Here is a 24,749-nt window from a genome sequence, read left to right as displayed (position 1 = left end):
GAGTCTAGGCTTGTTTATGGCCTTTCAGACTGAGCCTGCAGCCTTTTATTTCAAAGTTATATAGTAAACAAGTACACAAAAACACTGCACCCGACGACCAGGGCCGTAGAAAAATATTTTTATTGAAGCCATTTTTGGGTCTTTTGACTTGAAATTTTTTTTGGTGAAAGCCAAGACATGTGGCTATGACCCTCAGTTGTTATTTGGTCCCTAACATATAAAAATAGAAAAATAAGATTAATCAGTTTATCAGAAAAACAACCCAGGCGGACAGGAAAATCTGCATTCAAACCCCAGTAACTTTATGCCAGTAAGGCCTAGAATCAAGCTGAAACTAGAGAATCCTAGAGAAACCCCTGTGTGTTAAAGTATGTGGGAGCTGTACCACTTTTTGTTGGGCAATGCATACAGGCGGAGGTCCATAAGAGGTTAAAGCTGAGTTTGTGTACGTTTGTTATAGGGATACGTTCAAAATAAAACAGGAACTTAATTTGTTTGGGTCAGTTTATATATATATATATATATATATATATATATATATATATATATATATATATATATATATATATATATATATTTTATTATTATTATCAGAAATCACAGATCCAAAATGTAAAAGTAACTTAAACTTACCGGAAACTGAACAAACCGAACACACGAGGAAACCAGCAACTTCTAACGGTTTCATTTTAGAGGTTTTCTCCCATCAGTCTCCTTCTCAGCAGATGAGATGGTGCTCAGATGGGTCAGATCTGGCCCAGCTAATACTGTTTGGTTCTCAGACCGTTCCCAGAACATGTCTTTTTTTTTTTTTTGCTAGCCAGGAAAGTGTTACTTTACAGAATTAGAACTTTGTTTTTATTTATTTGACATATTCATACATTTAAGCATCACTTATGAACAACCCTGTACTGCATAAGCTGTACTCTTATAAAAACATGCAATAATGTGTAGTATTTATATATGGTATAAGGCTTTACCCTCATGTGGTGTGCAGTACTTCATATATTGTTTACATGATTTGTTTAAAATGTGAATGAATACACAATTGTTACACAATATTGCTCTAAGCAATGTATTAATACAATTAATTTTAAAATGTTCTTTTGTAGTGTAAGGAAGGGTCAGAGGTCTCCATGACAATCTATGTGTTGCTTTTTCTTGATACAAAATCAAATTAAATTACAGTGAAACTTGTTAAATCATCTGTCATTATGAGATACAAGAAACTGCTTGATTTTTAGCAGACTTATTTTTTATCAGCAAACCTAGCCATGTGTAAGATCAGAACCACATGCAGTAGAAATCCAAGAGACAAGCTTTTTTCTCTTCAAATATTTCTTTTCAGTTTTGTGCCTAAGATGATTTTAATAAAAACAGATTAAAATTGATTCAGTTGGCCAGATTACAGCATTTATCATGAAGGTTGAAGCACATGGGCTGTATGTGTAAGATAATGCTGTATCTATTTTGTTGAGTTATTGAACAGGGTACTTAAGGTACATTGTAAAGATGGGTTGTTGTATGGACTTAAGCAGGGCTCCAGACTAACTCTGTAAAAGCATTCCAAACACAGAAATACCTATTCAGCTGAATGCAAAATGCCTAGTCATTTTTGTGTGTTATTACTCGATTAGTCTGAGAATGAATGAATGAATGAATGAATGAATGAATGAATTGGAGATGAGAATGTGAGAGGCCAGTAACTGTGTTTAGACTGTTCACTCATCACTCAATACTGTCAACACATGATTTTGTTAAGCAAAAGAAGCAGTATTTCTGAGGATTGCATAATATTGTTTTCTAGGAGTGTGACCCATTCCATCAGAAGAGATCAGACTCTACAGGACTCAGCTTTGTGTTTATGCAAACTTACTAATATTCAAAGATGCAGACTCCTTATCTGGACACAGATAACGTTTCCCCACCCTCAAACAACTGGTAACCTGCAATGTTCTTGTATTCACGCCATTAAATATTTGTCTGAATTATTTAGTTTGTACATATGAAAATATTAGCTTAAAATTAAAGTTTTAAAAAGTAGTAATAATAATAAAAAAATTTAATAGTAATAAAAATGTAACAGTCATCACAAAAATGTCAGATTCTTTTCATTGTAATTAAAATCAGACTTCGTTAAATTAAGAAGAGATTAAGAAATTAAGAAAAACAGTAAAGAATCAAAATATAAATGACTAAAGGACTGTGTATAATGTGCAGTAATCTCCAGGGAAAGAGATCAGAATCACCAACACCCAGCTGTATCTCCATGAAGAGCGAACAGTCTGTGGGGGTTCCTCCAAAGTTTAAAGATGAAGAGTCCTCTCTTCTACACAGGTAACCTCCTCACTGTTGATGTCACTGCTAAAGTCACACTTAAAAGGGAAATAAATTAATAAACAGGATGGAAACCCGAATACAAAAAATCTCATGTTTTTTATGTCTTATTTAAAGCGCATATTAAAAAAAAATGTTTTGCTTCTGCTTGTAGCTACTTTAAAATAAATGCCACTTGGTTTGAAATGTTTTGTAATGCAGTTGGCCAACACAGCATCATTTAGCCAGTGACAGGATACCAAGCCATTAGAATCTTCTAGAGTTACAGCAGAATTTAATCACGAAATCTACAGAGCTGCTGTGTGATCGCTGCAAGTTCCAGGTTGTTGTTTAAAACATTTAAAACATTAAGTGGACAAAATGATTATTTTGTGTGCAGTGTTGCTTTAAAGGGCATGCTACACAGTCTTTAGCACCAATTTTGATACTTATGATATTTATATTATACTATATTAGTTTCAATATATTATATGAAGGTTTGGGTATCAAAATAAATTTTCCTGTTCCATTTCTACCTTACGATTCCCGGTTCTGATTCCGATTCCATAATAAAAGAAATGTGAAAAATAATGCACAATACTTAAACAATTCCATTTGTGTTTATTAATCTCTCTTTAAATATTTTAAACAAAGCATTTCAATTCATATCAATTTAAATTGAAATAAATCCAACATCAAATTTAACATACTTAGCAAAACATTTAGCAATTTTTCTGAAGAAAAAATAACGTCTGCTTTCTCTGGGAGAAGACGAGACCTTTCCTGGCTTATTGTATCTCCAGCTGTGGAGAAAACCCTCTCAGAGGGAGTAGATATGCTTCATTGTTGTAGCTTTGGAAATGAATCCACACTTTAGACTTTTATTAGACATGTTTAACACAAAGCGTACCTCAGCACAGCAGCGCGAGTGACTGATTTCTGTGGTAAGCTGCGTTAATTTGGTTGCGTGACGTTAAACAGTGTAAACAATTAATATTCATGAGGTAAGTCATGGCTATTTAAAGTGACCGCTCCCAGCGCTTTGCCCATCATCGCATCGGAACCGCGTTTGGAACCGTAACTTAAATATTCTGCGTGGTTCCGGTTCTCGGTTCCCAACCCTAATTATATGATAGTGTTCTTTTATTATTAAATAAATAAAATATTTCATTAAAAATGTTTGTTGCCTATAGCTCCAGGGTCTACAGTGGTTGTAGGTGTGGCATTTTACATGTTACTGTTTCCCACCTCCCAAACACATGCCAGAAGGTGGATTAGTGAACATAAATTGCCCTTAAAGTGGGATGTTTAAAATACATTACCTGTTCATTTAGAGTGATGTATTCAGCAAGATCCATCATAGATAAATAAATCTAGAATAACTAAAATGAATATAGGACCAGAGTTTCCGTAGTTTCATACAGTAATGTTCCTTAGTTACATGGTATATTGTTTATGGTGGGGTCTCCGATTTTTGAAAGCCAAAGTTGATATTTGAAATCACCAAAACAAACACTTCCCTAACCCAAATGGGTCCCACCCCTGTACTGATAGCTCCGCCCACACATACATACGTAACCCAGGCAAATAATGGAAAAAAATGTGTCTTTATCATAGCTGTGTCACGGTCGGTGCACCTGCCTCGCCTCCTGAACGTCAACATAGGGAAGCATCTCCGGTATACTAGTCACTTCCAGACTACACCTCCCATCATCCATCACGGAGACTGATTGCTCCGCCACCTGTTTCCTATCAGCCATTTCCTATATATATGAACTTGACTCCAGTGCGAAGTCTCGATCTGTCATAGCATTCATTCTGAGTATTTCTCGTATGTTTCTAGTTCCGGTTTCTGATCTAGTTTCTGTATTCTGGTTTTCTGATTGTCTGCTGGCCTGCCCTGACCTTCTGCCTGTCTCTCCGTTTTTGATTTCTGCCTGCCCTACGTTGTTGTGTTTGCCGGTCCTGACCCTGTCTGTTTGTTTGCGAGATCGTTATTAAAAGCTGCAAATGGATCATCAGCCTTAGGACTCCTCATTACAAGCTGAAGGGAAGAACAATACGATTGCAGATAAACAAACAAGCAAAAATGACACACAAGCATAATCATGTAAAGGACAAAGGCATATATTAGTTCTGTGTAACAAAGCAAAACCAACGTTACTCGCCTATCGAGAAGGAAAAAAGCGCCTCGGCGTCTAAAGTAAAGTCGGCCACATATTCACAGGTCGGAGTTTCCCGAGTCAATAACTCCTGAGCTAAATGCTGTTACTATACAAAACGCGGTTGTAGCTGCCTCTCTACATTACTACGATAGAAAAGAGGTATTATTTGTGTAGTAACAGCGTTTAGCTCAGGAGTTATTCATTCATTCATTCATTTTCTACCGCTTATCTGAACTACCTCGGGTCACGGGGAGCCTGTGCCTATCTCGGGCATCAAGGCAGGATACACCCTGGACAGAGTGCCAACCCATCGCAGGGCACACACACACACTCATGCAATCACACACTACGGACAATTTTCCAGAGATACCATGCATGTCTTTGGACCGGGGGAGGAAACCAGGGTACCCGGAGGAAACCCCTGAGGCACGGGGAGAACATGCAAACTTCACACACACAAGGCGGTGGCGGGAATCGAACCCCGACCCTGGTGGTGTGAGGCGATCATGCTAACCACTAAGGCACCGTGCCCCACCTCAGGAGTTATTGACTCGGGAAACTCCAACCTGTGAATATGTGGCCAACTTCAAGCTCCTTCAGTTCTCTCCAGCGCTGGAAAGCTGATCCTATATTAACACGTCCTACTTCTTGCTTATCGTAAGTCTTTCTTCTCTTTCTTTCTTTGTTTTTATCCTCCATGTCAATGTTAAAACTGCTTTCTACTAATGTCACATATGTGCACTGAACCCTCTCTCCACCCATATTGACAAGACCCACCCCTTCCTGCTCATTGGCTACACGTTTTTTTTTTTTTGTTAGTTTGTTTGTTTTTGTTGTTTATTATTTGGCTCACTCAGTTTTCTGAAGCATTTCTCAAAAATCGGAGACCCCACCTTTAATGTCTAAAGCTAAGGCTAAAGTTTAGACTGCAGTTTTTATGTGAAGAAAATTAACAGCTACATTTTTTGTATAGTTTTCTACAAAAGGCAGAAGACAAAAGAGAAACAAACATCAAAGAAACATGGTAAGATCGAAACCAACATAACTATGACTGACAAAAATGATTCGATTATAGAAAAGGTTATTGAATTCTAATATAAAAAAGTAGATAAATGCAAACACATACTAAGAACACCATAAAGATCTATCTGTTGTAAACAGTCAAAAAAAGTGATCATAAAGTCTAATAATTGAAGCCCAAATCTCATTCTCCTGCTTTACAGGCACGACTCAGAATCTGCTGCTGGATATGAATTCCAGAAAAAGTTCAAATTAAATCTGATGAAAAAGTTTCAGTGTTTGAATGGAGTGGTAATAAACCTGAAGAAGTCAAGTAATGAACATGAGGTGAGGCAGATCGAGGCAGCATCCAGGAGAAGAACAACAAAGGAAACACCAATCAAATGCAATGACATCTTTAAGCCTTTATCTGAACAAGACAAACCCATCAGATCTGTGCTGACAAAAGGAGTCGCTGGCTTCGGAAAAACCGTCTCTGTGCAGAAGTTCATTCTGGACTGGGCTGAAGGGAAAGTAAATCAGGACGTCCACCTCATATTTCCACTTCCTTTCAGAGAGCTGAACTTGATGAAGGACCAGAAACTGAGTCTGTTGGAGCTCCTTCATGTCTTTTTTAAGGAAACAAAAGAAACAGAAATGTTCAGTTTGGAAAAGGTTCTGTTCATTTTTGACGTATTGGACGAGTGTCGTTTTCCTCTAGATTTCCAGAACACAGTGAGAGTGTGTGATGTAACTGAATCAGCATCAGTGCCTGTGCTGCTGATAAACCTGATCAAAGGGAATCTGCTTCCCTCTGCTCTCATCTGGATCACCTCCAGACCTGCAGCAGCTGATCAAATCCCCTCTGAGTGTGTGGATCGAGTCACAGAGGTACGAGGGTTCAATGACCCACAGAAGGAGGAGTACTTCAGGAAGAGGATCAGTGATCAGAGCCTGGCCAATAACATCATCACACACCTGAAGTCATTAAGAAGCCTCTACATCATGTGTCACATCCCAGTCTTCTGCTGGATTTCAGCCACGGTTCTAGAGAGAATGTTGGGTGAAGCAGAGAGTGGAGAGATCCCCAAGACTCTGACTCAAATGTACACACACTTCCTCATCATTCAGACAAACATCATCAGAGAAAAATACTCAAAGAAGCAGGAGAGTGATGAAGAAATGCTTCTTAAACTGGGACAACTGGCTTTTCATCAGCTGAAGAAAGGGAACCTGATCTTCTATGATGAAGACCTGAGAGAGTGTGGTATTGATGTGAGAGAAGCAGCAGTGTACTCAGGTGTGTGTACTCAGATCTTCAGAGAGGAGTTTGGGCTTCACCACAGTAAAGTGTACTGCTTTGTTCATCTGAGCATTCAGGAGCATCTCGCAGCTCTGTATGTGCACCTGACCTTCATGAAGGAGAAGAGAAATGTTCTTAAACAGAATCAAGATGATAAATGTTGGATGAAAGAAAATACAATCTCAGTTGTACACAAGATTGCTGTAGATCAGACTTTAGAAAGTCAGACTGGACATCTGGATCTTTTCCTTCGCTTTCTTCTGGGTCTCTAACTGGAGTCCAATCATAAACTCTTACATGTTTTAGTAACACAGACAGGAAGTAGCTCCCAGAGCATAAAGGAAACAGTTCAGTACATTAACAAGAAGATAAGTGAACGTCTTCCTACAGAGAAATCCATCAATCTGTTCCACTGTCTGAATGAACTGGGTGATAATTCTCTAGTGGAGGAAATCCAAAACTACCTGAAATCTGGAAAACAAAGTAAACTTTCTTCTTCACAGTGGTCTGCTCTGGTGTTTGTGTTACTGACATCAGCACAGGAGCTGGATGAGTTTGACCTGAGTAAATATTTCAGTACAGATAAGATAACAGAAGATGTTGTTCTGAAGATGATGCCTGTGATTGAAGCATCCAGTAAAGCAATGTAAGTAAATGTGAATATAACTGTTCTACTGTTACAGTGTTAGAGAGAAACTGAACACACTCTAATATGGACTTTGGGATGTTCTGACCTGAAGGTGATACAGAGTGGAGTTCATGTAAATAGATAAATTAGGGAATAAAAACTGCATTAATAAATGAATGATACTGAAGGGCAGCTATTAAACATGTAGAAGCAGGTGATTACATTTGAGGGAGTTTTTAATATTTGTAGTTGTGACTTATCTTTACCTTAAAATAATGATGAATTTAATGCAGGTTTTATGTTGGATGTTTGATGTATATTAAACACACCTGTGTACCAGACATAAAGAACCATGTTTACTGCAGTAATGACAAATTCTAATCCCCAAAAGGTTTTCTTTATTATTAGGTTTTATTTGTGATGTGGAAATGGTCTTTCATAGAAAGCTGACTATGCAATGACTTCTACTCATTAGATATAATAATAATAATAATAATAATAATAATAATAATAATAATAATAATAATAATAATAATAATAATTAGAGGCAGAGAAGGAAGACTCTAGAGGCAGGAGGAAGCACCAATATAAAGTGAGAGGCTGTTGGACTTGGACAGGGTAGATTTTAAACTTTTAAGGAGAACCTTTGAGAATTTTGAAAAAGTCGGATGAAACCGAGGTCTTTTACTGCTGCACATGATGTAATAGAAAGACCATCCAGAGTTACTCTGTAATCAGAAAGCTTACTTCTGGCTGTCTGTGGTCCTGGTACAAGAACTTCTGTGTGTCAGAGTTAAACAGGAGGAAGTTAGTAAGTGTCCACTGTCTGATGTCCTTCACACAATCTTCAGTCTTATTAAATTGGTATCTCACATCTGACTGAGCTGAAACATATAGCTGTGTGTCATCAGCGTAACAGTGGAAGGTAATACCATGTTTATTAATAATTGTACCAAGAGATAGTATTGTTTTGTTATACTTAAGTAAAACCTTAAAGTAATAGAGAACAGATTTACTAGTAAAAATTAGGGTTGTAAAATTCTGTAAAATTTTCAAGGCTAGAAACTTTCCATGGGAATTAATGGGAGTATATGTAAAAATCTGGGAATTTAAAAAAAAAATGCAGAGTTGCCTATAACAAGGAACTTAAATGTAGTTTAAAATAATCTTGCAGCAAAATTTTGTTTAGAACAACAAGATTTAATGCAATTTATGTTGAATTTGTACCCTGCGTTCCTCGGTCACTTGCATACAGCACGCTGCTTACTGGAGGGCCATTGAGGCCACACCCCCTCTTCCGTAAAATGCACAGTAACACTTTATTTTAGGTCATTTAACTACTTGCTTATTAGCATGAATATTAATAGAATATTGGCTATTTATTATTACTTATTAAGCACATCTTTGCTGTTCGGCGGAAGCCTCCTATGTCCAAATTTTGTCAATTTCATATTTTTTCACATATCGATGCTATTGGTCAGTCCCCACGTGGGTCTGTTATTTTTACAAGTTATTAACCAATCTAAAGACTTGAAAATAGCTTGAGCGCAAATCTCTTAACTACATTGGACACTTCAACTGTCCACTTCTTCTTCACTCCGCGGGAGAGCTTCGCAGCTTATCCTCAAGATTAAGAGTCGCAATGAATCAACACGTCTTCTGAGGTAAATGTCTTCAAAACACTGGGCTCAAAGAAAAAAAAAATCTTGACCCCCGCTAGTTCTGGTGTTCGTCTGAAGACAGGAATTTAGCGCAAGACAATCCACTGCAACGTGGACTAAACCCTGTGCATTGCAGATAAGATACAGTGGGTTTTTTTTTCATTTCCTGAAAAATTATGGTTTTGGAGATACAAGGATTCCGCCCGACAGTGGTGATATATTAATGCCTTATTCTGCGTTACCTTTTTCTACATTATTAATTGTACCCAATACCTAAACTTAATAACTACCTTACTAATTAGACTAGATTACAGCAATCATAGGTAAATATGTTTATTACAATTATTAAGTTTATTATGTTTATTACAAGCATAATAATTTTTATTATGCTTTTGTGTTACTGAATGAAAGAATCAAAGTTCTAACTTACAATTAATTCAGTCAAGACGTCATTTTTAAAATTTGTATTACCTTGCATGCATGTCTGCTGGACATCCCGTGCATGCCGTGGAAAGTTTCCAAAAATTTCCTGGAACCTTTCCACCCCTTTCCAATTAATGTGTTAAAGATGTTGTTTTAAAGTGAATTTGTTCCTATAATAATTAATCCGGATTCGATCGTTTGTTAAGGTCACATCACTTCTTGAATTTCTAGCCATAGTCCGCTGCTCATGACCTATAAATAAGAAGTAAAAGAAAACAAGTTTCAAGAGCACATGGTTTTACTGTCTGAGTGATCACTAGTTCACTAGTTTTCATTACATACATCATACACATTTGGTCAATTTCCTCTTCTACGATGTTGAATTATTGTTTGAATGTCAGTGTTACATTCTGTAATGTTTAATGTGAGATCTTTGTCTTTTTCAGTACAGGACAATCTCATATTATACAGGACAGGGGAAACTCTACACTATATGCTAGCTAGTTAGCTGTAGTTAAATACTAACTTTACCCATTTTAGATGTAGATGTGGACTGCAGTGTCACTTTAACCATATTGTCTAACTGGTGTTTGTACTTTCAGTATTTATAAAAATGAGAAGGTTCAGTGAAAGCTTTGAGGACGTGTTTGATCATTAGTGTGAGTTCATTATGTTTTATTTTATTCCCTTTAGTATCAGCTGTGATTCACTTGGAGTAAAAAGTTGGTCATCTCTGGTCTCAGCGCTCAGATCAGAAACCTCCAATCTGAGAGAACTTCATCTGACTGTGAAAACACTGCATCTGTCTGATAATAAACTAGGAGACTCGAGTGAAAATTCTCTCTGCTGGACTGGAGAATCCTCACTGTAAAGTGGAGACACTGAGGTAAGATCATCTCTCTGAGAGTCACAATAACTCACTAAAAGCAGCAGTTATATACAGTGTTGTTTTTCACCTGAAATGTTCTGTAACACTACAACATTCAGAACAAATAGATTAGTCATTAAGTGATAATGATTTCTCTTCAGAATCACTCATGTAGTAAAGATATAAATAAATGAGTAAATAAGAGAACATTTATAAAACTCCTGAGTCATTAATTTTAACACCAGCAAAACTTTTGCAGCTCAAGAAAAACTTAATATCAATAATTGTAAATAATATAATAATATAACAGGTGAAGCTCCAGGGTCCTGGTCCCACCCATTTGGAGTCCTGGCCCACCTACATAAACTCTGTTATAATGTTAGAATTATTAATAAACCCCAGTTGTCACTCACTAGGAGCTGCTGCTTTAAGAAGCTTCATTGAGTGACGTTGCTCAGTAACATTTCTGTGTGGTGTTTAGTCGTGTAACAGACTAGTTTAATAAAGAGTTTATCTTCTCTGAAACAGACACCACACTGTGTCTTTACCCCTGAAACTCCTACACTGTAATCAGAGGATATAATAAGATGAAATGTGTTACAGTTTGTGTTTACACTGGAGAACAGTGTCAGAGTGGAGATTGGACTCATCTGAGAGCTGAAGAACAGAACTGCAGTTGGTTTAGGAGTACATGGGGCAACACCAACACAAAGTCATTTTAACTCCAATTAAAACACTCAATGCATTTATTTAATAATATATGATGTGGTGGTGGTTCATTCTGACTATTCTGTTAAAATCACTTTTATTTATTTATTTATTTATTTATTTATTTATTTATTTATTTTAAAAATCACCAAACTAAATAATAATAAGACAAATATAATGGATCTCCTTATAGACTGAAAATAAATAGACAGCTAACACAATTTGCTTGATTTCTCAGTTATTTTAAAACAATAATGTATCTAATATCATGAGTTAGATTTTCCTTCATGATTTAACATCATAGCCAATATGACTGTAATGATTTCAGTGTTAATTATACTTACTCACTCACTCACACTCATTTTCTACTGCTTATCCGAACCTCGGGTCACTGGGAGCCTGTGTCTATCTCAGGCGTCATCGGGCATCAAGGCAGGATACACCCTGGATGGAGTGCCAACCCATCGCAGGGCACACACACACTCTCCCATTCACTCACGCAATCAGACACTAGGGACAATTTTCCGGAGATAAAATCAGCCTACCATGCATGTCTTTGGACCGGGGGAGGAAACCGGAGTACCCGGAGGAAACCCCCGAGGCACGAAGGTGTGAGGCGAACGTGCTAACCACTAAGCCACCGTGTCCCCCGGTTAATTACACTATATATATTAAAAATCTGTTGATGATGAGTGTGTCAATGTGTCTCTCTACTGGTTGTGTAAGTGTGGTGTCTCGGATGAAGACTGTGCTACTCTGACTTCAGCTCTGAGATCAAACCCCTCACACCTGAGAGACCTGGATCTGTCCTATAATAAATTAGGAGACTCAGGAGTGAAGAGTCTCTCTGCTGTACTGGAGAATCCTCACTGTAAACTGGAGACACTGTCGTAAGATCATCTCTCTGAGCATCACATGACCTTCTCCTCAGTAAGACACATTCTCTAATAGTGAGACTGAAGCAGAAGTTTTAGGTTCATCATCAATGTCCTGAGGAGAAAGATTGTTTCTTTTCACTGCACACTGATGATTTCTCACAGACTCTGAGGTAACTGCAATGTGTCTGAAATTACTGTGAAATTTACTAAAACACTGGAACTAATCACACAAACTGGAGCTGGGACACAAACTAAATGTACTGTGTGAGCTGCAGGGTTTAAAAGCTTGGAGAACTAAAATTAGAATAAGAACTTGGAGACTAAAATTACACACGAGTCTCTGATCAACTCTCACTATCAGAATATAGAATAGATGGATTTACCCTCCATCGGGGCAGAAGGGCTGCATGATGAAGGTTAAAATGATCATCAAGAGTCAGTTATCTGTCAGCTATCAGCTTTTTTTATTTCAATTATTTTCACTTCTGAATTTTTTACAGTCAAATCAGTAAAACCTATTATAAACAGAACAAGATGTCGGCGCAGCAGTTGCACGCAGCGGCCACTCTGGATTCAATACGGTGCTATTTACCTTTTTTAAGGATTTATTTACGGTTTTTAGCCCGACTATTGCTAGTGCATGGACACCAGAGACAATGGTGTTCATGTATACAACCCCCAGGACCTAATAAAGTACAGAAATCGTGCAACAGCCAACCTGCACAATGATGTACTGGATAGGCTTTGTGACCTCGGCTTGCTGAGGAGACCGGGCCTCCATTCGTTGGTGTCACCGGATACTGGAGACCAATAGAGGGGACACCGAAAGCGGTTCGCGAGGAAGCGGAAGTGCGGTAAGTTGGCGGATGTCCACGCTAGGCTAAAAACAAACCCTTGCCGGCCGGCTCCCGTCCATTCAACTAGCCAATGTTTGCTCCCTGAACAATAAACTGGACTACAAACGACTCGAACGCTCTACACGGCGGTAGATCAGAAACTGCTGCGTGTTTGTTTTCACTGAGATGTGGCTCAGCGACAGAGTTTCGGATGCCGCCATTCACCTCGACGGACTCACCTCACTTAGAACCGACAGAAATGCAGCTCTGTGCGGTAAGACTCATGGTGGTGGTGTGTGTGTTTACATCAACACGGAATGCTGCAAGAACTCTGTACTTGTTTTCTAATTACTGCTCATCTTCAGTGGAGTTTGTGACTGTTAGATGCAGACCATTTTATTTACCATGGGAATTCACCACTGTTTACATTATAACGCTACATTTCCCCCAGTGCTAATGCCAAAGAGGCGTTAAGTGAGCTATACGGAGCTATTGGTGTCCTGCCTCAATGACCATCGTCCCGTCGCACTCACACCCATCATTATGAAATGCTATGAGAAGCTCGTCATGAGGCACATCAAGTCCCATTTACCACCCTCAATGGACCCCCTACAGTTCGTATATCCTCCAAACCGCTCCAGAGAGACGATGCCATTGCCAAAGCCCTCCATTTATCCCTCACCCACCTGGACAATAAAGACACTTATGTACGAATGCTGTTCATAGACTTTAGTTCAGCATTCAATACAATCATCCCTCAGCACCTGATTGGGAAGCTGAGCCTGCTGGGACTGAACACCTACCTCTGCAAACGGATCCTGGACAGGGACCTGCTGCTAAGAACCTGTGTTCATTCTAGTATTAATGTCAAATATTATTTGACCATACAGTACTCACACTGGTCGGAGCTGTTTCTGTTTACAGTTTTTTGTGTATTGACTTTTTTGTATTTTTTGTATTGTCTTGTAACTTTTTGTCTGTACTGTCTTTTGTTCTGCATTGTGTTGTCTGTCTTGTTTGACTTGTCCTGCACTGTTTGCACCAGGTTGCACAGTTGCACTTTATGTGGCTAAGACTACTTACATGTCCTTAGCCTTTACTTTGTTTTATGTAGCACCACAATCCTGGAGAATCGTTGTCTCATTTCACCGTGTACTGCGGCAGCTATATATGGTTGAAATGACAATAAAAGCTTCTTCTTGACTACTACTTCTTCAGAGCTGAATGAACTAAACCTACACTATACATGTCAGTATTTGTACTATACATTTGTATTGTCAAGGTTTTTGTTAGAAACACAAGTCTATGAACAATATCCAGCTTTAGTGAGGACCACAAGAGAGGAACAATATTCCCCCAGTACTAAAAGCCCTCTCTGAAGGGGAACCTACACCTGACCTAAATGATATTAAAAACTGGACACTGCTGAGTTTGTTATTCAGAGATTATAAATTACTCTCCAAGGTTTTGGCCAACAGACTGAGTGAAGTCTTAGAACAAGTCATCCATCATGATCAGACAGATTGTGTCCCAGGAAGATGAATTTTTATAATATTTCTGTTATCTGGGATATTTTAGATATCAGTAAGAGACTTAACCAGATTTTGGTCTAGTGTCAGTAGACCTAGAAAAGACTTTTGACCGAGTCGAACACAACTATTTATGAATGTGTTCACAGCATTTAGTTTTAGTCCTGATTTTGTTTCCATGATAAAGGTTTTGTACAGTGATGTTGAAAGTCTACTGAAAGTTAATGGTGACTTATGTGGTTCCTTATAAAGTTTATAGAGGTGTTATAAAGGTTGTGTCTTGTCTGGTGTGTTGTATACTTTAGTAATAGAAACACTTTTAAACAAGTTAAGAACAGATTTGTACTGATGATATATTCTGAAGTTCACAAACCTGTTTATAACCTGATGATGAAGATGATGATGATGATGTTTTAATTAGTGATCAGAGAAAGGTTTAATGTTGGAAATATTAAAAGAATTTAAAAACATCTCTGCTACAAAAGTAAACTGATATAAATGTAAATCCATGGATGTCCATATTGTTTACAGAGTTAAACTGGTTCATGCCTTTCTGCAGTGTAATACATGAACATTTATTGTGTTCTAGTCTATTTGAAGTGAGGAAATGCACTAGAAATATTTATTTGTGGTTTGGTTCCGTTTCTGTCAATAGTATTTATTGAATATATCTGACAATGTTTTTGTAATTGTAATAAAGGGTTTAAAAATCTGTTGATGAAGAGTGTGTCATTGTGTCTCTCTACAGGTTGTGTAAGTGTGGTGTCTCAGATGAAGGCTGTGCTGCTCTGACTTCAGCTCTGAGATCAAACCCCTCACACCTGAGAGTCCTGGATCTGACTAATAATAATCTAGGAGACTCAGGAGAGAAGAATCTCTCTGCTGTACTGGAGAATCCTCACTGTAAACTGAAGACACTATGGTAAGATCATATATTAAAACATTAATGATAAATCATGGTCTAATCTTCATCCAGGTCGTAATAATAGATAAACACATTGTGTATAAATAAAACACAGTCACAGTTGTTCTTGTCAATACTGAATAAACCATTTACACTTTCACTGTCTGGGGTTAAAAAATACACCAATGAACTAACAACTTCTCCAAAAACTAATTAGAGTCTGACCCTGTTTTAGGTCTGATTACTGACAGTCTGATCTTCTCAAGAAAGATCTGTTCATGTGAACTCGGATTAAAACAGAGATTTTGTTGAGATGTGAAGCAGAGAAAAGTTACAGAAAACATTTACATTAATATTTTATTTCCCACATACACAACCATACACAGTACGACACGTAGTGAAATGTTTTTAAACTGTCTGTGATTTAAACATAAAATAAAATAGAATAATAAAAAAGAAAATAGAATAAACATAGAATAGATGTAACAAATAGAAATGTAAGAATCAGTTTAATGGAGTGGAAAAATAAATGTGAATATGGATCAGTGGCAACACTGATGTATCAGTGTTGTGTATGAAAGTCCAGAAAAAGCCCAAGTTCTGGTCTTATGTGTTGTCCTGTTCTCTAAAGTGCGTGTTACTCAGTCCACAATAATACACACTGTGTTCTGTGATCAAAGTGATTAAACACTAGAAACGTCCCTGTGTACAACCAGTGATGAGTGTGTCATTGTGTCTCTATACAGGTTGTGGGATTGTGGTGTCTCAGATGAAGGCTGTGCTGCTCTGACTTCAGCTCTGAGATCAAACCCCTCACACCTGAGAGAACTGAATCTGTCCTGTAATAAACTAGGAGACTCAGTAAAGAAGCTGCTGTCTGATCTTAAGGATGATAAACATTACAAACTACAGACACTGAGGTGAGTAATGACCTTTTAATAAAAGTATACCCTCATTATCATTACACATTGATACACATCACATTTCTCTTCAATAACCTTCAGATTATCAGGTTAGAAAATGTCACTATATTCTGTTTAATCAGAATTTTTCTAACGATTCTCTTTAATGCTGTTTTGTGTTCAGTAAAGTGTGTTGATGTAAAATTCATGTGAAGGCAGAAAACAGGGATTCAGACAGTCTACAAAAAGTCACCAACGAGTTGATGAGTGATTGTTAATGAACATTGTGTCTTCTGTCTTTCCTGTAAAATTCACCTGAGTTTGTTCTTAAAGTCTGCACTTAAATATAAATGTAGTAGAAGATCTAAATGACACAGTAGTGTTTGTTATATAAAGTTCCTGTGATTGGATAAGAGCAGTGATGTGATGGGTAAAGATCTGCTCATTACCCTGTTAGAACTTGTGGAAGTTCTCATTTGTTCTAGTTAAATGTTAGAACACAGTTGTTAGTAAGAATGAAGAAATGTTGAATGATTCATTATAAACAGGAGATGATCATGTTTCTGTTGGAGCAGAGATGATTACATGCTGTTGGTCATGAAGTACCACAGTCCACTTTGTGCTGATTAATTCACATGTTTTTCTTTCATATTCAGGTTCTAATGAATATCTGTGTGTGAGGAAGACTCCAGTGTTCCTGCATTACCATGATGGAGAATAGAGAACATGTTTATTGTTAGGGTTGTTGATTGGAGGATCGGGGTTCAAGGCCCAGCACAGCCAAGCTGCCACTACTGGGCCCTTGAGCAAGGCCCTCAACCCTCCCTGTTCCAGGGGCGCTGTATAATAGCTGCCCCTGCACTCAGACCCCAACCTCCATAGTTGGGGTATGTGAAGAAAAGAATTCCACTGTGCTGTAATGTATATGTGGCGATAATAAAGGCTTCTATGCCCCATTCTATTCTATTCTATTCTATTCTAACACATCACTCATTTAGTTCTAACACATTAAACACACACAGAGACGTGAGAAGTGTGTGTTCATCGTGTACAGTGAATCAGACTAAACACAATTCTACACTGAGTTTATAATGACACCTGATCCCTGGATAAAATTTCCTGGACCTCAATCCCATAAAAACCTGAGGGATTATTTGTAACAGCAGGTGAAAATCCACATGAACTTGAGCTGAACCCTGTTCATTTTACTGTTTGTGTGATTTATTATTTGTTTATTATTGTGATATAATTTACAATTTTTATACATGTATACTTATAGCTATATTACTGGATACATAACTAAAATTATATTGCATAAAGGTACTTAAAATGTCTTGTAGAAATATAAAGCAGGAATGCCAAACTTCACAAAAAATATGAACTGTTAGGGGTTGTCGAAGTGCCTTCAATTGGACCTTCATGCTGTGGGCTAAGGCCTACTCCGGTGTCACAAGTTAATTATAGGCACGTAAAATGCACCAGTGACGTTACAGTAACAACACAAAATGCAGTTTAAAAAGCACTGTTCATTGAACCACATTTCACTTACTTACAGTGCACGGCTGCTCCCCCCAGTTTAACATCTTTGCCTTTTCAGAGCCACACTGGAGTGTTTCCTGCCTGACACCACAGTACTTTCTAATATTTTGTGACTTTACAAAAAGAAATATAAAACATGAATCATTTTTATTTTCAACATCAACTTGCAGTAAATGTTGGAAAATATTTAGATGGTAATGAAATTAAACGGCCATCATCATTAAAGACCTAAATTTGTGTTAATATTATTATAGTTATAGTTATTTGTAATGTTGCTCCCATTTAAAACAGTTCGCCTTAAGCCCAGATATTTTTAGGGTCATGATTGAGGACAATGTCCCGTCCAGAGACAAGCTGTTTTGTGTTGAGGTTTTGTTCAAACCAACCATTGAAAATACCCTCTCTAATGAATGTTTTTTCTTTTTCATTTGTTGCGTTAAATCTTACCCAGATACAATAGTGCTATTTTCTTATTGGCTATTGTGTAGCCTCTTTTTATGATTGGCTGATAAGTGTCAAGCTCGACTAAGAACTCCAGGGGAGACGCGCTTGATTCCTGCCCGGTTCCATAGAGACAGCGGTGTGGACATGTACATTTTGGGGGCTGTGGCATATTAAAAACCTCTTACGGGTCGAAGTAGAAGTGGCCACTAGGGGATGACCCAGAAACAAGCTTCAATTCAACTTTAAAGCATCAAAAACACGAAAAAACCTATTTACCTAGTAAAGTTTATACTCTCAATAATTTTTTTAAGCCCACACACAAAGCATAATATGATTCACAGCCTTCATACAATTAGAAAAATAATTTGGACAAAACTGACCTAGGTGGCGCTAGACCGGTTTTTCCCTTACCTTTAGACGCATCTCTTTCTTCACTGGGGTAATATATTCCAACACAAATAATCCACAAAAATCCACACAGGTCCAAGGAATTGAAATCTGTAAGCCTTTTAATCCAAAACGCTCTGTTCGCGCCGCAAATATTCCGTTAGTGTTCTGAAAACTGGAAACAGAAGTGCGCCATCATCTGGTTTTGCTGCTCTAACTCCTAATTGGGATATTCAAGCCTACGTCATATTTATAGCCCAGGTCCTAACGAATCAAATAAGCCCTCATTTGAGCCAATCGGCGCTTGTATGGCAGAGATAGACGGCTGGGAAGCCAATCGTGGCATGACATCATTTTTGGGAACCCGCTTTTGACTGACAATTACTCCTTCCAATAGCAATGAAATGGGCTGGACCGATACAGCCGTTTAGCCAATAAGCAGACGATTCCAACGGTATATGACATGCCGTATGTTCTTTGCCTGTGTCTGCGTGAACTGGATGCGCAGAAGAATTCTTGCGTAATCCCTGACCTTTTGTCCCTCTCACAGCTCAGGGTGTCAAGTTACAGGCCTGTTTTCACACCAGAGTGATAGAGAGAGAGTCTAGGCTTATTTATGGCCTTTCAGACTGAGCCTGCAGCCTTTTATTTCAAAGTTATATAGTAAACAAGTACACAAAAACGCTGCACCCGACGACCAGGGCCGTAGAAAAATATTTTTATTGAAGCCATTTTTGGGTCTTTTGACTTGAATTTTTTTTTGGTGAAAGCCAAGACATGTGGCTATGACTCTCAGTTGTTATTTGGTCCCTAACATGTTCCAGAAAAATAAGATTAATCAGTTTATCAGGTAAACAACCCAGGCGGAAATGAAAACCTGCATTCAAACCCCTCTAACTTTGTGCCAGTAAGGCCTAGAATCAACCTAAAACTAGTTTCTGAAACTAGAGAATCTCTTCTTTCCAGGCTCACCCCTGTGTGTCAAAGTATGTGGGAGCTGTACCACTTTTTGTTGGGTAGGTCATGTAGGCGAAAAACCTGCAGGGGGGGGGGAGGCATAAAGGGGTTAGCACAAAGCATCCATCTAGCCTACAGTACAGTAGATTTATAATCGTGTAAAAGTGTGTCTGCACTTATGTACCTTCAACATTCATGAGTTTGATTTTTTTCTAAAAACAGTTAAAATGTCCACATTCAACATACAAAAAGTTATCTTTATTACATTTTTATTTGGAGTTATCATGCATATGAAATGGATCATGCTTTGGCATTGTATTTAATATATTGACTCATTTATTTATCCTTAATTTGTCAATCCATTAATTTTTGCTTCTTAAATTAGTACATTGTTTTGTTGTGGAACATGCTGTGATAGCTCTTTCACCAGCAGGGGTCCTCATCGAGCTCTGATTTGAAAAGCTTCAAGTATTGAACCTTTTTCAAGTCAAGTCAAGTCACCTTTATTGTCACATCACAAATTCTTGGGAGCGAGCTCCAGAAATTGCAGAACCATTTACATACAGTAGTAAGAAACAAATAGAACAATTTACAAACAGGTTAAAAAAAAATGTGCAAAATGCTCAGTACCATTTAAAATGTGTAAATGCGGAAAATGTGGAAGGGATGCAATGTGCTCATGCATAGTCAGTACACACAGTGTACTACTAGACATACATACATATATGTATGGGTGTGTATATATATATATATATATATATATATATATATATATATATATATATATATATATATATATATATATATAAGTATAAATATATGTAACCTTCCTGGTTAAGGCATTAAGAATGGAAAAAAGGAACCGACTACACCACCTGGGTTACCCAGGAAAATAAGTTAAACCAAAAATAAGTTACAATAATATGAAGGACCCTGCTGGTTCGAATGGGATTGAAGACAGAGACGTGACTTTCCAATAAATATGAGTACAACTTTATTTTACAAAAAAGAAAAAGGAAAATCATTTGCTCTTAAAAACATTAAGATGCGTCAGTGTGTGGACCAGGTGAGATCCTCACTGATGTTAACACCCAGAAACTTAAAGCTGCTCACACGCTCCATAGGTGTCTTGTCGATGGTGATGGGTCTGTGTTCTCTGCTCTGTCTCCTGAAATCTACCACCAGCTCCTTGGTCTTGTCAATGTTTAGTGAGAGGTGGTTCTCCTGACACCATTTAGTCAGGGTGCTCACCTCTTCTCTGTAGGCCGTCTCATCGTTGTCGGTGATCAGGCCTATCACCGTTGTATCATCAGCGTATTTGACGAGGACGTTGGAGCTGTGTGTGGCTGTACAGTTGTGTGTATACAGGGAATACAGGAGTGGGCTGAGGACACAGCCCTGAGGAGCACCCGTGTTGAGGATCAGCGGGGATGAAGTAATGTTGCCCATTCTCACCACCTGACGTCTGCCTGTCAAGAAGTCCAGAATCCAGCTGCACAGAGATTTGTTTAGTCCCAGAGTCTGGAGCTGGAGCAGAGTCTGGAGTTTAGTCCCAGAGTCTGGAGTCTGCCTGCCACACAAGTGTGGCAGGCACTATAGTGTTAAATGCTGAGCTGTAGTCCACAAACAGCATTCTCACATAGGTGTTCTTATTTTCCAGGTGGGAGAGAGCAGTGTGTAGGATGAAAGCGATAGCATTGTCTGTGGAACGGTTGCTGCGGTATGCAAACTGTAGTGGATCTAGTGAGGCAGCCAGCACAGAGCAGATGTATTCTCTGATGAGTCTCTCAAAGCACTTACTGAAGATGGGTGTGAGAGCAACTGGCCTCCAGTCATTTAGGCATGTGATTTCATTTTTCTTTGGTATGGGCACGATTTTTTGAAACATGATGGAACCACAGACAGACACAGGGAGAGGTTGAAAATGTCTGTGAACACACCGGCCAGTTGGGATGCGCATGCTTGGAGCACACGGCCTGGGATGCCATCAGGACCCGCAGCCTTGCAGATGTTTACCCGTCAGAAGGATCGGGTTACATCTGCGACAGAGACGGAGAGCGCACTCACATCTTCTGCAGCAGCCGCGGGAGCGCTCTCTGTGTGGGCGGGGTTGTGAGCCTCGAAACGAGCATAAAAGTTATTTAGCTCATCTGGTAGGGGGGGAGGGGACGCCGGCTCTCTTCCCTCTTTTCCGGCTGCGTTTCCTCGGTCGCGTTTGTGCGGCCCAGACAAAGGGCTCCGATGCGGTGTTGGTAAACAAATCGCCAGCGTTCAAGAACTCAAAGTCCGGTTTGCGTTTTGCGACATAGGAACCTATATTTAGAAGCGTGTGTCTGTCGTAGGCAGTTATGCAAACAACTTCCAACACGCAGGACAGCAGTCTGACCATGGATTGGTGGTGTTTGTGACAATTTAAAGGTCGCGAACTAGACCCATCTTTGGGGAGATGGCCAATATTACGGCCTGAAATTTCGGAGGGAAAACTCCCTTTGTTTCAGGTGTCTGTGGGTTTAGCTATCAAACTTTTAGATGACTTTAAAGTTTTATCCAAGGTGTATTAAGATGGTATGGTGCCTTTCGTGCTCAAATAAAATACACCACTGTTAGAAAAATGAGTAACCGATAATTTTTGGTCATTTGGATGCTAAACATGAATAAATTACACCTTTTGTCAGGAAAGTAAGGAGCAAATAATTTTAAGTCAGGCAAGCCTTAAAGAAGAAACACATTACAACAGGGTTATAAGAATAAGAATAAGCTTAATGCCCTGGGATGTGGGGCATCTTATTCACTCATTTTATTAGTAAAAGGAATGTCCCTTGTGTTGTGTGTGTGCGTGTATGTGTGTGTGTGTGTTCTGGTTGAAGGCCCCTATGAGTTCAATCAGAGAAGCGGCATGGGGTTATCTGGTCTTTGTGTAGGCTCCAGACATTCTGGAGCAAGTTGTGGGTGTGTGACACTGTGGAATGTAGCCCTCAATAAAAATCGTAAAACTGGGTTGCTCATCGGTTGATTGAAGAGTAGATGCCGAGGTTTAAGGGTGCCTGGGACATGAAATCTAAATGACCTGTACCAGACGCTACATGGGCCTAATGGTTAGAGAGTCAGACTCCTAACCCTAAGGTTGTGGGTTTGAGTCTCAGGCCGGCCACAACTGAGGTGCCCTTGAGCAAGGCACCGAACCCCCCAACTGCTCCCCGGGGACCGCAGCATAAATGGCTGCCCTCTGCTTCAGGTGTGTGTTCACGGTGTGCGTATGTTCACTGCTGTGTGTGTGCACTTTGGATGGGTTAAACGCAGAGAACAAATTCTGATTATGGGTCACCATACTTAGCCGGAGGTCACGTCACTTTCACTAGCAAGTGAATATACTGCTTAAATACTGGTTATATTCTAGAATCGGAATATTCTAGATTCGGAAAAGCTGCCTTCTCAGATTTAAATTTAGTGATTTTAGATTTAGTGACTGGTGTTTCAAAGTGATGGCTTTGCACCTGTGCCTGCCTTTGCTAACCGCATTTAACTCCAGCATCACTCCAGAAGTCACTCTGCTTTTGGCAGCTAAAAAGGAAATTTACTGGTCTGGAACAGCTAAACAGGACCTCTCCCTGTCCAGTTCAAGTTCAAGTTCAACTTTATTTGTATAGCACATTTACAAACAGCCACATGGCTGACCAAAGTGCAGTTGCATTTGCAGTCTCAAGCCAGGCAGAGTTTAAGAGGCCAAGATGTTGGTCAGCATCCAAGTCGGGTAATGGCTGCTCCAGGAGCAACTGTGAGCAGCATTTGGCAAACTCTAGCTGCAGGGAAAATAACCCTAGCAGGCTCAGCTGTGTCTTGTCCTGGGCGATCAGAAACAGACACACCGACTCTCAGGACAGATACAGACAAGATGCCCCTTTTTAATGCATTTAAAACAGAAGATACAGTGATGCTGTAGTCAAAGCATTTAGTTCTTCCATACATTATCTCACTCTCACTCACTCATTTTATACCGCTTTATCCAAACTTCTCGGGTCACGGGGAGCCTGTGCCTATCTCAGGTGTCATCGGGCATCAAGGCAGGATACACCCTGGACGAAGTGCCAACCCATCACAGGGCACACACACTCTCTCATTCACTCACACACTACGGACAATTTTCCAGAGATGCCAATCAACCTACCATGCATGTCTTTGGACCGGGGGAGGAAACCGGAGTACCCGGAGGAAACCCCCCGAGGCACGGGGAGAACATGCAAACTCCGCACACACACAAGGCGGAGGCGGGAATCGAACCCCGACCCTGGAGGTGTGAGGCGAACGTGCTACCCACTAAGCCCCCACCATACATTATCTAAAAATCATAAAAAATGTACTCCTACAAGGCACTATCTGTTGATTTTCTTAATGGGGAGACTTTTTCATTCATTCACTTTTTTCCTAGAAAGCTCTATAGTAATTATTTCATCAGAAATTACACAGCTTTTCTTATGGGGAACTGAGGGAGAAACTCTTAAGTTCATCATTGCACCTACTGTATACTCACTCTACGTTCACACTCTACGTTCACACTCTACGTTCACACTCTACGTTCACACACACACTTGCTCACAGGTATGTGCAAATTCACACATATACACACACTCATAACAAATGTAAATAGTTCAAGACATTAAACAGTAATATGTATATTATATTATATATTATATTATATGTATATACAATACAATATTGTGTAATATAATAATATAAACGCACACACAGACATGCGCAGACACACACACACACACAATCGCGCACACACGCACACACACAGACACACACACAGACACACGCACACACACAGACATGCGCACACACACAGACACACACACACAAACACAATCTCACACACACACACAATCACGCACACACAGACACACACACAGACATGCACACAAAGACACATAGACACACGCACACACACAGACACACACACACATGCACAAAGACACACACACAATCACACACACTCACACACACACGAACACACACACATGCACAAAGACACACACACAATCACACACACTCACACACACACGGACACACACACAGACACACACTCACGCACACACACACACAGAGACACACAGACACAAACACAGACACACACACACCCAGAGACACACTGACACACAGACACACTCACACAGAGACACACTCACACACAGACACACTCACACAGACACACACACAATCACACACACACAGACACACACACACAGACACACACAGACACACACACACAGACAGGCACACACAGACATGCGCAGACACACAC

The 24,749-nt window shown here is 39.2% G+C and overlaps 1 long non-coding RNA gene and 1 pseudogene across 2 annotated transcripts; one reads left to right on the top strand and one right to left on the bottom strand.

Moving 5' to 3' along the window:
- The first annotated feature begins 1,815 nt into the window (after positions 1–1,815).
- LOC113635301 lies at positions 1,816–16,367 on the top strand (annotated as a pseudogene).
- Positions 1,877–18,678, bottom strand: LOC125139561. 2 transcript variants are annotated; one of them, XR_007138593.1, is made up of 4 exons: positions 18,515–18,678; positions 9,544–9,747; positions 8,056–8,191; positions 1,877–2,375 (listed from the first exon to the last, which is right to left on the bottom strand). It is a non-coding gene; the product is annotated as an uncharacterized LOC125139561 (long non-coding RNA). The 2 variants fall into 2 exon arrangements; XR_007138592.1 differs by lacking the exon at positions 18,515–18,678 and having other exon boundaries at positions 9,544–10,195.
- Between the last annotated feature and the right edge of the window lie 6,071 nt (positions 18,679–24,749).

This window comes from Tachysurus fulvidraco, chromosome 19 (genome assembly GCF_022655615.1).
Source record: "Tachysurus fulvidraco isolate hzauxx_2018 chromosome 19, HZAU_PFXX_2.0, whole genome shotgun sequence".
NCBI lineage: Eukaryota > Metazoa > Chordata > Actinopteri > Siluriformes > Bagridae > Tachysurus > Tachysurus fulvidraco.
Note: the sequence above shows the minus strand (reverse complement) of the source record. Positions and strands in the feature narration are given on the sequence as shown.